This window comes from Sciurus carolinensis, chromosome 11, assembly GCF_902686445.1.
Source record: "Sciurus carolinensis chromosome 11, mSciCar1.2, whole genome shotgun sequence".
Classification (NCBI taxonomy): Eukaryota; Metazoa; Chordata; class Mammalia; order Rodentia; family Sciuridae; genus Sciurus; species Sciurus carolinensis.
The window spans coordinates 74789927-74802141 of record NC_062223.1 but is presented as its reverse complement, the minus strand read 5'-3'; the positions used below and the strand labels follow the sequence as shown (position 1 = coordinate 74802141).

Genomic DNA, 12215 nt, shown 5'->3' with positions numbered 1-12215 from the left:
CAGGAGCAGCTAAAATGGTATTTATCAGACACATATCTGACTGCATTATATTCCTACTTTGACAAACTTTCATGACCTTCTATTGCCTTCAGGTCAAAGTCCCAACACCTTAGTATGACATGCAAGGTACTTCATACTCTGACCCAATCAGCTACCTTATTTCACCTCTCTCAGCCAAGTGACTTCTACTCAGCCACAATAAACCACTTGTCATTCTAACCGGTTCTACTCCTTTTCTGACATGATTCAATTCTTTGGTTGCTGCTTTCTTCTCTCTAGAAGTCTCTCCTCACCTTTATTGTCTAGCTTACTCCTATTAAACCTTTAAGGTGTAGCTCAATATCACCTCATTTATGGAACATTCTCCACTTTTATCCATTCTTACATCTATTTAACTGTTAACTGAACATGTTAAGTTCTAGACTAGAAATACAATAATAACAAATAATTCTCAAACACAAGGAGCTTGAAGTCTATTAAGACAAAGTAACCAGGCCAAGGATTTTTTTTTTTGGTACCTGGGATTGAACTCAGGGGCTTTAACCACTGAGCAACATCTCCAGTAACCCACCTTTTTAATTTTTTTAATTTTTTAATTTTTTTGCGGTGCTGAGGATTGAACCCAGGGCCTTGTGCTTGTGAGGCAAGCACTCTACCAACTGAGTTATATCCCCAGTGCCCCCCTTTTTAAAAAAAAAAAAAAGTTTTATATGTTGATAGACCTTTATTTTATTCATTTATTTACATGTGGTGCTGAGAATCGAACCCAATGCCTCACACGTGCTAGGCAAGCACTCTACCACTGAGCCACAACCCCAAGCCCCCCCTTTTTTTTAAACTGACCTGGAACCCATCCTCAAAGACTCTGGGCCCAGGTCATATTATTATTATTATTTTTTTTTTTTTTAGTTGTAAATGGACAGAATGCCTTTATTTTATCTGTTTATTTTTATGTGGTGCTAAGGATTGAACCCAGTGCCTCATACATGCTAGGCAAGTGCTCTGCAACTGAGCTACAGCCCTAGACCCCCAGGCCCTTTTTATATTTTATTTAAAGATAGAGTCTCACTAAGTTGCTGAGAATGGCTTTTAACTCATGATCCTCCTGCCTCAGCCTCCCAAGCTGCTGGGATTACAGGCGTTTGCCACCATGCCCAGCAGGATTTTTTAAAAAAAGCTTTGTTGAGGTGTATCATTCATTTTAAGTGGGAAATTCAATGATTGTTAGCATATTTAAAGTGTTGTACAACCATCTTATTTTAAATCATTCCCACCATGCTAAAAAGAAAACAAGTGCTCATCTGCTAACTCCTCATTCCCACCCCCAGATTCTAGCAATCACTAATCTAAAGCTTTGCCTTTTCTGGACTTTTCATATAAATGAATTCATACAATATGTGGTCTTTTGTGACTGGTTTCTTTCACTTAGCACGTTTTTAAGAATCATTCATGTTATAGCATGTATCAGTAGTTCACTCCTTTTTTTACTAAATAATATTCCACTGTGTGAATATATCATATTTTATTTATCCATTCTATCCATTCACCAGTTGAAGGATATTGGGATTGTTTTTATATTTTGGTTTTTTAAAATAATGTTGTTATAAATATATGTCTATAAATTTACGTGTGAACCTTTTTTTTTCCTCTTAAGAATATACCTAAGGGGGGTGGGGGGAGAGCTCAGTTGGTAGAGTGCTTGCCTTGCAAGCATAAGGCCCTGGGTTCAATCCCCAGCACTGCAAAAAAAAAAAAAAAAAAAAAAAAAAAAAAAAAAAAAAATATATATATATATATATATATATATATATATACACACACCTAAGGGTGGAATTGCTGGAGTATAAATCTCTATGCTTAACCTATAGAGAAACTGCCAAATTGTTTGCACATCATATTACTGAGATTTTGATTTGCATTTCTCTGATAGCTAATGATGCTGTACATCTTTCCATGTGCTTATTGTCTATTTATTTTCTTTGGAGAAAAGCCTAATCAGATTTTTTGCCTTCTTTTTTTTTTTTTTTTTTTTTTGTAGCAGGAATTGAACCCGGGGCACTTAACCACTGAGTCATATTTCCAGTCCTTTTTTTATATTTTATTTTGAAACAGGGTCTCACTAAATTACTTAGAGCCTCACTAAATTGCTGAGGTTGGTTTTAAACTTGCAATCCTCCTGCCTCAGTCTCCCAAAATGCTGGTATTACAGGCATGTGCCACCACACCCAGCTTTTTGCCCAATTTTGATTGGGTCTTTTCTTTTTAATGTTGAGTTGTAGTAAGAGTTCTTTACATATTCTGTATATAATCAATGTTATCAATGTATGAATTACAAAGATTCTTCTCCAATTTAGCCATCCTATGGGTGTAAAATGGCCCAAGGATCAGTTTAATCTCATTTGTTTTTATATTTCAAAGTTATAACCTGGCACATTGTATATATTCAATAAATGTTAGAAGGATGCTAAATAATTTTAATTGCTTTGAAGTGAAGGACAATAGCTTACTTGTTAAGCATCCCCCTCACACCTCACACCTAATACTAGACACAAAACAAATGCTTGGGAAACAGAAACTAATTCTCTCGAACAAATGCTGGAGACAATGCTGCAGAAAAATTCAGAGAAACTGAGAAACCCATCTGAAACCAGTAAAACCTGTTTATACGTTGCTCCTACCATTCACCCCTAAGAGAGCACTGCTTTCTAAAGGTAAAAAGCAATTTAAAAAAAAAAAAGCAATTTCTATATAAACCATCCCTGCAGTATCTACATTCATAAGTAACTATCAAATTGCCCCATCACTTAGAAAACTGGCCCTCTCCCTCCTTTCCCTTTGCCAATGAGAGATAACAAGCACATGACAAAATCACAGGCTATGTTCATCCCCAGCAATGAATGATACTTTAGTTCTGCTGGCAGTGCCCTTTCTTCTCTGTAAGGAACTCACATCCACAAGGGAAGAGACAGGTTGTAATGAAGGTGCTTCATCCTTGTGGTTGTTCAGGTAAAAAGTGACTTTTTCCTCATAAAAGAAATATTAATATAAAATCCTACTTGATTATGAATAGCCAACAGTCAATACTTTTCAAATTTAGTACAGCATATAGCTAGAACTGAAGGGAACTTTGGGAAGAAAGTAAAACTGAAGTTCATGACTGGTGGTACCAATGGAACAGGAAATATTTCTACCATCTTTTCCTTCCTTTTTATTCTAGCTACAAACTTAATCCAGACCTTCAATCTCATGCCCTTCTCAGTCACTGTCTCACCCAAGTTGAAAATCTTTGGGTGTCCCAATGCTACCTAGAAAACAAAGTAAGAACTCCTTAGCAGGCTACATAGTACCCTGCAAGAGAGCAATAAAGAGTGAGCTCTTGTTACCACACAAGGCCGTGATCTGATCCCAGTTCGCCTTTCCAGTTTTTCACATTCTTGTGTTCCCATTCTTCTAGCACTTTACATGCACTTTAGAATTAAATAAATCTGGAAGCCCTACTTGCTGGACCCTTCAATCTCATCTCCATTTCAGCCCCCCCCCCATCTAAAATGCAAACTTGATACATGTCATTCACCTAAATTCTTAAAGCTCTTCTTAAAACTAATCATCATCTACATATAAAAATCCAAACTGCTAGCTAGGTGCAGTGGTTCATGCCTATAATCCAAGCCACTCAAGAAGTTGAGGCAGGAGGATCTCTGGGCCCCAGAGTTTGAGGCTAGCCTGGAAAACATAGGAAGACTCCATCACAAAATAAATAAATAAATAAATAATCCAAATTCCTTAGCACAATATATATGTCTTATATGATATCATACCTGCCTGTCCCCCAATTTTCTCTTTTTTTTTTTTTTTTTTTTTGCAGTGCTGGGGATCAAACTCAGGGCTTTGTGCTTGCAAGCACTCTACCGACTGAGCTGTATCCCCAGCCCTGCAACTTTCTCTTTACTCCCCACTTCCTACACCGATACTCTAGTATTACTAAACTGCACCCAGTTCCCTGAAGTACCATTCTCTCTCTCATCTCCCACCTTGCATATGTAGTTCCTCCTGCCTAAAGGGCCCTTCTTTCTTTAGCTGGTTAATTTCTAGTCACCTCCACAGTCAGCTAAAGAGCCTTTCTTCATCTCTTGCCTTTCATTTTTTGTGTTCCCAGAGATCTCTATGCTTCTTCATAATTCAGCAGTTAGTGTATCTGCTTATTTCAATCCCCTGTACTATCAAAAAAAAAATAGCTATTACTGTTATTATTATAATAGGGAGAGAAAATATTGTTTTTGAAGGGTACCAAATGACAAGCTCAGAAGATGTTAGACTTAATCCTAAGGGCAATAGGGAGTAAAATGTCATATGAAGCTTCTAAGAAATCGAATGCTTTCAGTTATTGGTAACAACTAGCAAAGGGGGAAAAAAGGGAAGAAAGAACAAAAACCTTGGCAGGGCTTATGCTCTCTGCCTCCCCTTTCCCCAGTTTCTCTCTAGCCAAAAGCCTCATAGCTATGACCCAATACCCTCTTGGGAAAGCTGTACTTCAGAGGAAACTAATGAGTTTATGTTTACCTACAGATTTTCCTCTGAGGAGCAAAGAGATAACATATGACTTCAAGAAGGGAAAACACAAAGAAATACCAAGGAGATGAGAGATGATGCTATATCGATTATCCTGGGTTAATTTCCATGGCATAAGCTTTTAGGTCAGTCTCAGGTGCCCTGAGCCTACATTCTCTGTCAGTGACTGTACCTCCAAAATTCAGAGGTGCAAAGCAGCAGAATCTGAGAAAAGGTACAATGAGAACTAAAAGGTTGAAGCTATCAGAAATAGCACAATCTGAAGAATACTGCAACAGAGATATTCAGAGGAAGACAACGACCACGGAATGATAAGCTCCCTACCATTAGAGGGATTTAAATATATACTGAGTGACCACTTCCTGGAGATTTCAACACAGGTAGATGTACTAAATTAAAGATTCAAGTTCAACATTTGAAACCTATTCTATGCTAGCCACTATGTGGAAATAAAAGAATGAATAAGGCTTTCAAGCATAGCTGAGTCTGGTGGGAGAGATAAATAGCACAACCTCTGTCAAATCACCTCAGGAAATGAAATCCCACACTTACACAGTGGGGATGTCTAGTGTAAAATAGGATAGGAAATAAACAGTATTCACATTTCCCAGGGTTGTTAAGAGCCCAAGAGCTGGAAAGGCCTTGGATATGATCCCCTGCTGTCACTTAACTATGTGTATGATGTTAAACAAGTCACTTAAATTCTCCATGCCTCAGTTTCTACATCTGTAAAGTGGGGGTAATTATAATAGTATCTATCTTGTAAGGTTGCAGTATTAAATTAGATAATGCATATAAAACACTTGGTGCAGGAATTGACACAGAGTAAGTACTCTATATTATTTTGCCTTCAGTGCTCTCCCTCAGCACTCTTTTCTGCTACATCCTGGCCTCAGAATTGTTTAACACTGTCTTTTAATCATCTACTATCAGTTGGCTATCTCTGAGATAAAGCAAATCTATTCCTATTCTAGAACCTGGGTTACTGTTGACTACTCTAGTGGGGTTTCCTCCACTTCTTCACTATGCTACCACTCATTTTACATCCCTAAAAAAATTCCAAAGATACACAATCAGATATTCAAGATTAAACTCCAATCACACATGCCTTAATCCCTCTTGGTTTGAACCAAGAATCCCCAGAGAAGAAAATCCCCCAAAACAAGGAACACTTATCAAATGTCTTCAGGGAAAGACCCACAGAAGGAAAATAAAGCAACAAAACATTGATTATTGCTTTGAAGAAGCAAGGAATAGGAACTTCCACAGTCTGCCTGCTGCAGGTTTACCAAAATAACTGGTTCAATCCTTAGCAGCACAAAAACAAAACAAAACAAAGCAAAAAACACCCTGGGAAGAAGAAATGTGATATTGACTGCCATTTCCTCCTTGATGTACCACTGCACCTACTCCACTATTGCAGCACTTGTTTTTGCATTTACCTATCAGTCTTTCTCAACCTATACTAATCTATAAATCCCTTGATGGCAGTTATTGTACTTTATCCATCTTGGTATTATCAGGCACAGCACAGTGCCTGGCACACAGAAAGTGCTTCAGAAGTCTGATGACTAGATTGATAAATGAAGGTAGAAACCTTTATAGAGAAAACCATAAAAGGTGAGGTAAAAAGCTAAACGTGTAGACTAGAAAAGTCCTAGAAGCCAAGTGAGGCTTAGGCTAGAAACCTAAAGGACAGGTAGGATTTGGAAAGGAAAAGATATTCTACACAGACAAGGCAGTACCAACAAAGACCTGGCAGCAATCAGAAATACAGTACACAGAGCTGGGCACATGGTAGTCAATGCCTGTAATTCCAGAAACTCAGAAGGCTGAGGCAGGAGGTTCGCAAGTTTAAGGAAGACTCAACAAGGTGGTGAGACCCTCAGCAACCTAGGAAGACACTATCTCAAAGTTAAAAATAAATAAATCCAGGTGTGGTAGTGAATGCCTGTAATCTCAGCGGCTCAGCAGGCTGAGGAAGGAGGAGCACAGGTTTGAGGCCATCTTCAAAACTTATTGAGGCTCTAAGCAACTTAGTGAGACCTTGTCTCAAAATAAAAAATAAAAAGGGTTGGGGATGCAGCTCAGTGGCTAAGCACCCCTGGGTTCAATCCTCAGTACCAAAAAAAAAAAAAAAAAAAAAATCCAAACCAATTATAGGAATATTGTAAACATTAAATAAAAAGCAGTACCACCGGGAATGGTGGTGCACTCCTAGAATCCCAGTTACTGGGGTGGGGGTGACCTGAGAGGAAGATCATAAGTTCAAGGCCAGCCTTGGCAACTTAGCAACCAACACCTTATCTCAAAATAAAAATTTTAAAAAGGACTAGGGCTCAGTGATAGTACATCCCTGGGTTCAAACCTCAATACCACAAATAAAAATAATTGTTAATATTATCAAATACTTATTGGGTACCTACCGTATGCTGGAAAACATGTTGAATGAAGAGAACAAAACAATAAACAAGAAAGACTAGGATTCTGCTCTCTGGTGAAGCTTACAGCCTAGTGGCGAAGACAATTACAATAATGTTTGGAAGAGCTGGGCTAGAAGAACAGAGGAGGCTGAAGGAACACAGAACAGTGTGACCCAATCAGTGGACTAAAAGAGACAGTTCCTTCATTTTTTAAAAATTTTTTCAGTTTATTTTTAAAAATTTGTTCTAATTAGTTATACATAACAGTAAAATGCTTTTTGACACATTGTACACAAATGGAGCACACTTCTCATTCCTCTGGCTGTACATGGTGCTAAGTGACAACAGCAGTGTAATCATATAAGGTAATAATGTCTATCGCATTCTACCGTCCTTCCCATCCCCACCATCCCACCCTTCCTATCACTTCCTTCTGCATAACCCAAAGTTCCTTCATTCTTCCCTACCCACCCCACCCTGCCCATGGATCAGCATCCGCTTATGAGAGAAAACATTAGGCCTTTGGTATTTTGGGGATTGGCTTATTTCACTTAGCATGATATTCTCTAGTTCCATTTACCTCCAAATGCTATAATTTCATTCTTTTTTAAGGTTCAGTATGTACCACATTTTCTTTGTCCATTCATCTGCTGAAGGGCATCTAGGTTGGTTCCATAGTTTAGCTATGATGAATTGCAGCTCCTTTGTTTTTTTTCTTTTTTTCTTTTTGGTGGTGCTAGGGATTGAACTTAGGGCCTTGTGCTTGCAAGGCAAGCACTCTAACAACTGAGCTATAATCCCAGTCCTCATTTTTAAATTGTGGTTTATAACACCTTAAGGCTTCTATTGAGTCCCTTCAAGGACCAAAATGTTTTCAAAGCGAGTTTTTATTTAAGTAAAGAGATTCATGACTAAATGAAAGTTTAAAAACCACCAACATAGTTCTAGGTACTAGGGATTAAATTCATGGCCTTGTTCATGCCAGGCAAGCACTCTACCACGAAACTAGATCTCTAGCCCTTTTTTTATTTTATTAAGTTGCAAAAGCTGGTCTTGAACTTGTGATCCTCCTCCTTGGTCACCTGAGTAGCTGGGATTACAGCCTACAACTCCCCATCTCTTGCTCAACTCAGATCTTCTCTTCTAACAAGTGTAAAACAGGACCCAGAAAAGATAAATTATTCACTTGTGGCAATAATACCTCAGTTAGTTGCACTTGGGATACCTGCTTTGATCTCTGGCATGCACTGATCTACATGATATACCATCATTTTAGCAGATGAGCAGGCATTGAAAATGGATACAACCAGAATTCACAGGTTCAAGCCAGAAGGGTTGCCTGGCCATGATTGAGTACTGATATGCTGTTCTACCTTTAAGTCTTAAACTACTCCCAGTGCCAAGAGGATGCCTCTAATTCCTCTCAGAGGCTAGTCAGCTATTCTGCTTAGGAGAAAACCACTGGCTCTAGGAGTAAGTTGGCTTCTGGGTCTCCTAGCTGGTATTCCTACTAACGTTCTCAAGCACACCATGGATTGCAGTTGTGAGATGGAACTAAGTACCAGTCATCACAGTCTGTTTAATACCTGACCAGAGTTGGCTAAACCCATCTCTCATCTCCCTAACTACCACTGGGCTAATCATTCCTCATGATCAAGGGTTCAGCAGAATCAAATTATTAGCAAATAAAGGACTTAGAATAATATTCTTTTGGTTAACCCCTATTTTGATTTTCTCAGGAAAAAAAAAACTGCATCATGTTTTGAATATGAGGCTCACCCCTTCCCTATACTAGGGACTGAACCTGGTGGTACACTATTACTAAGTTATATATCCAGTCCTTTTATTTTGAGACAGGGTCTCAGTAAAATGCCCAGGCTGGCCTCAGATTTGTGATCCTCCTGCCTCAGTCAGCCGAGTTGCTAGGAATACTCATATGCACCACCAGGCCTGGCTGGAAATAGGACTTCTGACTATAAGGGACAGTTTGCTTTGGTAAAAGAAGTCTGCAATTTGAATCTTTAAACTGATGGGAAATAAACACTTCGGAATCTGGAAAAGTGGATTTTTTTTTTTTTTTTTTTTTTTTTTTTTTTGCTACGGGGGTTGAATCCAGGGGCATTTAACCACTGAGACACATCCCTAGCCCCCTTTTTTTTTTCTTTTTTTTTTTTAATTTAGAAATAAGGTCTCCCTGAGTTGGTTAGGGCCTCACTAAGTTGCTAAGTAAGGCTGAGGCTTGTTTTGAACTCATGATCCTCCTGCCTCAGCCTCCCAAGTTGCTGGGATTACAGGCATGCACCACCACACTTGAATGGAAATGTGGACTTAAATATTAGTAACACCACTTAATAGCTGCAGACCTTTAGCATATCTCAAATCCTCGGAAGCTCGGTTCCTCAATCATACATGAAATACTAAAAAAAAACTTACCTCAAAAATGTGAAATTCAAAATGCTCTTCTGAATCAACTACTTATCAATATACTGTATCAATTTTTACATATAAAATAATTAAGTTTATACAAATTTTATTTATTTAGGTACTGAGGATTGAAATCAAGGGCTCTTAACCACTAAGCCACATCCCCAAGCTTTTTTTATTTTATTTTATTTTTTATTTAGAGACAGGATCTTGCTGAGTTGCTGAGACTGGCTTTGAACTCACAATCCTCCTGCCTACACCTCTCCAACAGCTGGGATTGCAGGGATGTACTACCACGCCCAGCTAAGACTATGCAGTTTTAAATCACAAAACCCTTAGAACACAAATAGTGGCATGAGAAATGGAACCAAGGAGCTCAGTACAGCAAGAACTGAACAGTATAGCATAGGCAGACCTGGCCAGAATCCATACTTCCTCACTCACAAACTGTGAAATCTTGGGAAACTTCTTTATTTCTCTAGCTTTTGGCTCATTTAAACTATGGAATTAACACATCTAACTCACAGGACTGCTACACAGGTCAAGGGTTTTACACAAGTGCTGATTTGTAATAAGGGCTCAATAAACAGTAACCTTTACTACTGGTAGCTCTTTTCTAAACCTTCTCTTCTATTCACCTCCCCAAAGCAGGAGAAGCCATTTTATTTTATTTATTTATTTATTTATTTTTGCCAGGGCCTTGTGCTTGCAAGGCAAGCACTCTACCAACTAAGCTATATCCCCAGCCCAGGAGAAGCCATTTTAAAAAGCCTAACTTAGGGCTCAGTTGGTAGCGTGCTTGCCTTGCATGCACAAGGCCCTGGGTTCGATCCCTAGCACCGCAAAAAAAAAAAAAAAGCCTAACTTACTTCTCAAACTCTGAAGAAAATCATGAAGCCAGACAAAAAGAGGAAAGGAATATGAATAACTGCTACTGGACTATTTATCATGCTGATAATATCTAGTATTGGAAAGCACAGATACAGTAACCTGAAGAACAAACCACATCATGTACTTTCCAAAATATAAGAAAAGTACACTAGCCCCATCTTAGGCTACCCATTATTCTTATATAATCTGGGCTCAACAGTAGGATCTAACCAAGCAGAAAGTGCAGACAGGCAACTCTGATGTCACATGCAAATGACAGCTTTTTATTGGTAAGCCCAACGTTTAAATTTTCAGCTCAAACCCATCTCTATCATAAAGACTTCACTGACTTCCCCTAGCAGACTATAATGTTTGTCTCTTGTGTTTGGCTTCACTTGTTGCACACTTTCATTACAGCATTTATCTAGTAGTATTGTAATGGACTATTTGCAGGTCTCCTCACTGGATTGTAAATTGGTAAAAATCCTCTTACTCATCTTTGAATTCTTGATGCATAACACACAGTAAATTCCTATAATTACATATTAAATGATGAATTTTGACTTCTATTTCACTAGTGATGGCTGAACAGAAACAGCTGGGGAGACATTAGAAGAAACACACAAACTAAGGTCTGCCAGACCACACCTCTGTTCTTTCTGGAGCTTGAGGGGGATTACTATTTCTGTTTCTCAGAGTTACTTTATCTTAAACACACAAAGAAAAGAACAGAAATTCAATTCACACAGCATTTCCAGATAATAGATTATATTCCTTCTCAGAGAATAAAACATGTAACAAGGTTTCTGGGATGAACACAAGTGGTTTCATATAAAGATGATCTCTAGGCATAACACTCTGGAAAGTGTATTATACTACTGGTAGCTCTTAAGTCCTTAAACAACAAAGAAAAGCTAAGAAGTAAAAGTTTAAAAAAAAAAGTCTTACATGAAAACCTTAAATTCTTTTTTCCTCTTCCAAATCTTCTGCTCTGTATTTTAATGAACCCTTACATATATAACTAAATGTCTCACTGAAAGAGATACATGTAACCATCTCAAAGGAGAGCCCATGACTAACAAACCATAGACAATAATTTTAATACAGCCTTTACTCTGTTCAAGGTGTTTCAAATATATCTCACTGAATCATAGCCAACTGTAATCATAGAATCTTAAAGGTAGAAAGGGCCTTTCCACAACCATCCCACCTTACCAATCTAAAGATATCCCAACATCTCTAGTTTCTAGTGATTAAGAGGAAAGAGACAAAAGACAAAGCTTAATTCTCTCATGCTCTGACCACCTGTCAGTTTCTCAGTCTCCTCCCCCACCTTAATGATCCCAATCATTTAAACCAAGTTAACCCATCACCTAGCAATAGTCTTTGCTTCCTTAGTCCACTTCCTTTTTCTGAGCCTCATCACCAAACTTTCCCCACTCTCCCCCACCAAACAGTCAGGGCCTCTAAAATTCTGACACCTCAGCGATTCCACTGGTTCCATTCCTGACAACTGATTCTCTTCCTCCTATTACTCTGTGTTGTCTTTATCTACATGCTGTCAAACGCAAGACCACACACAACTCTAGCTAACATTCTCTGGCCTCAGAATTTTTTTCCCCTTTCCTTCCTCACCTCTCTGCTTCTCGGCCTATCCTTTCATTCCTTTCAAACTCAGTGATTCCTTCCTCCTGTGATTCAAGGTCCACTGGTAACTGAATACACCAGCCTTTAAATGTTTATTAGATAGGAAAGGAGACATGCATTCTCAAGTTCACGGTAAAGAATTTATTTATCAAAATCATTTATCCTTTATGATTCAACAAACTCTAAGAGACTTTCCCTAGCCCAAAATGAATTGGTGTCCTCTTCTCAAGGCCACCATTATACTTCTGATGCAATATTTAATCTTGTCTGTCTCCCACCACT

The 12215-nt window shown here is 38.4% G+C and overlaps 1 protein-coding gene across 1 annotated transcript in view; it reads right to left on the bottom strand.

The window, feature by feature from the left end:
- Positions 1-12215, bottom strand: part of Rnf121 (ring finger protein 121) — a 62622-nt gene that overhangs the window by 49574 nt on the left and 833 nt on the right. The window lies entirely within an intron of this gene.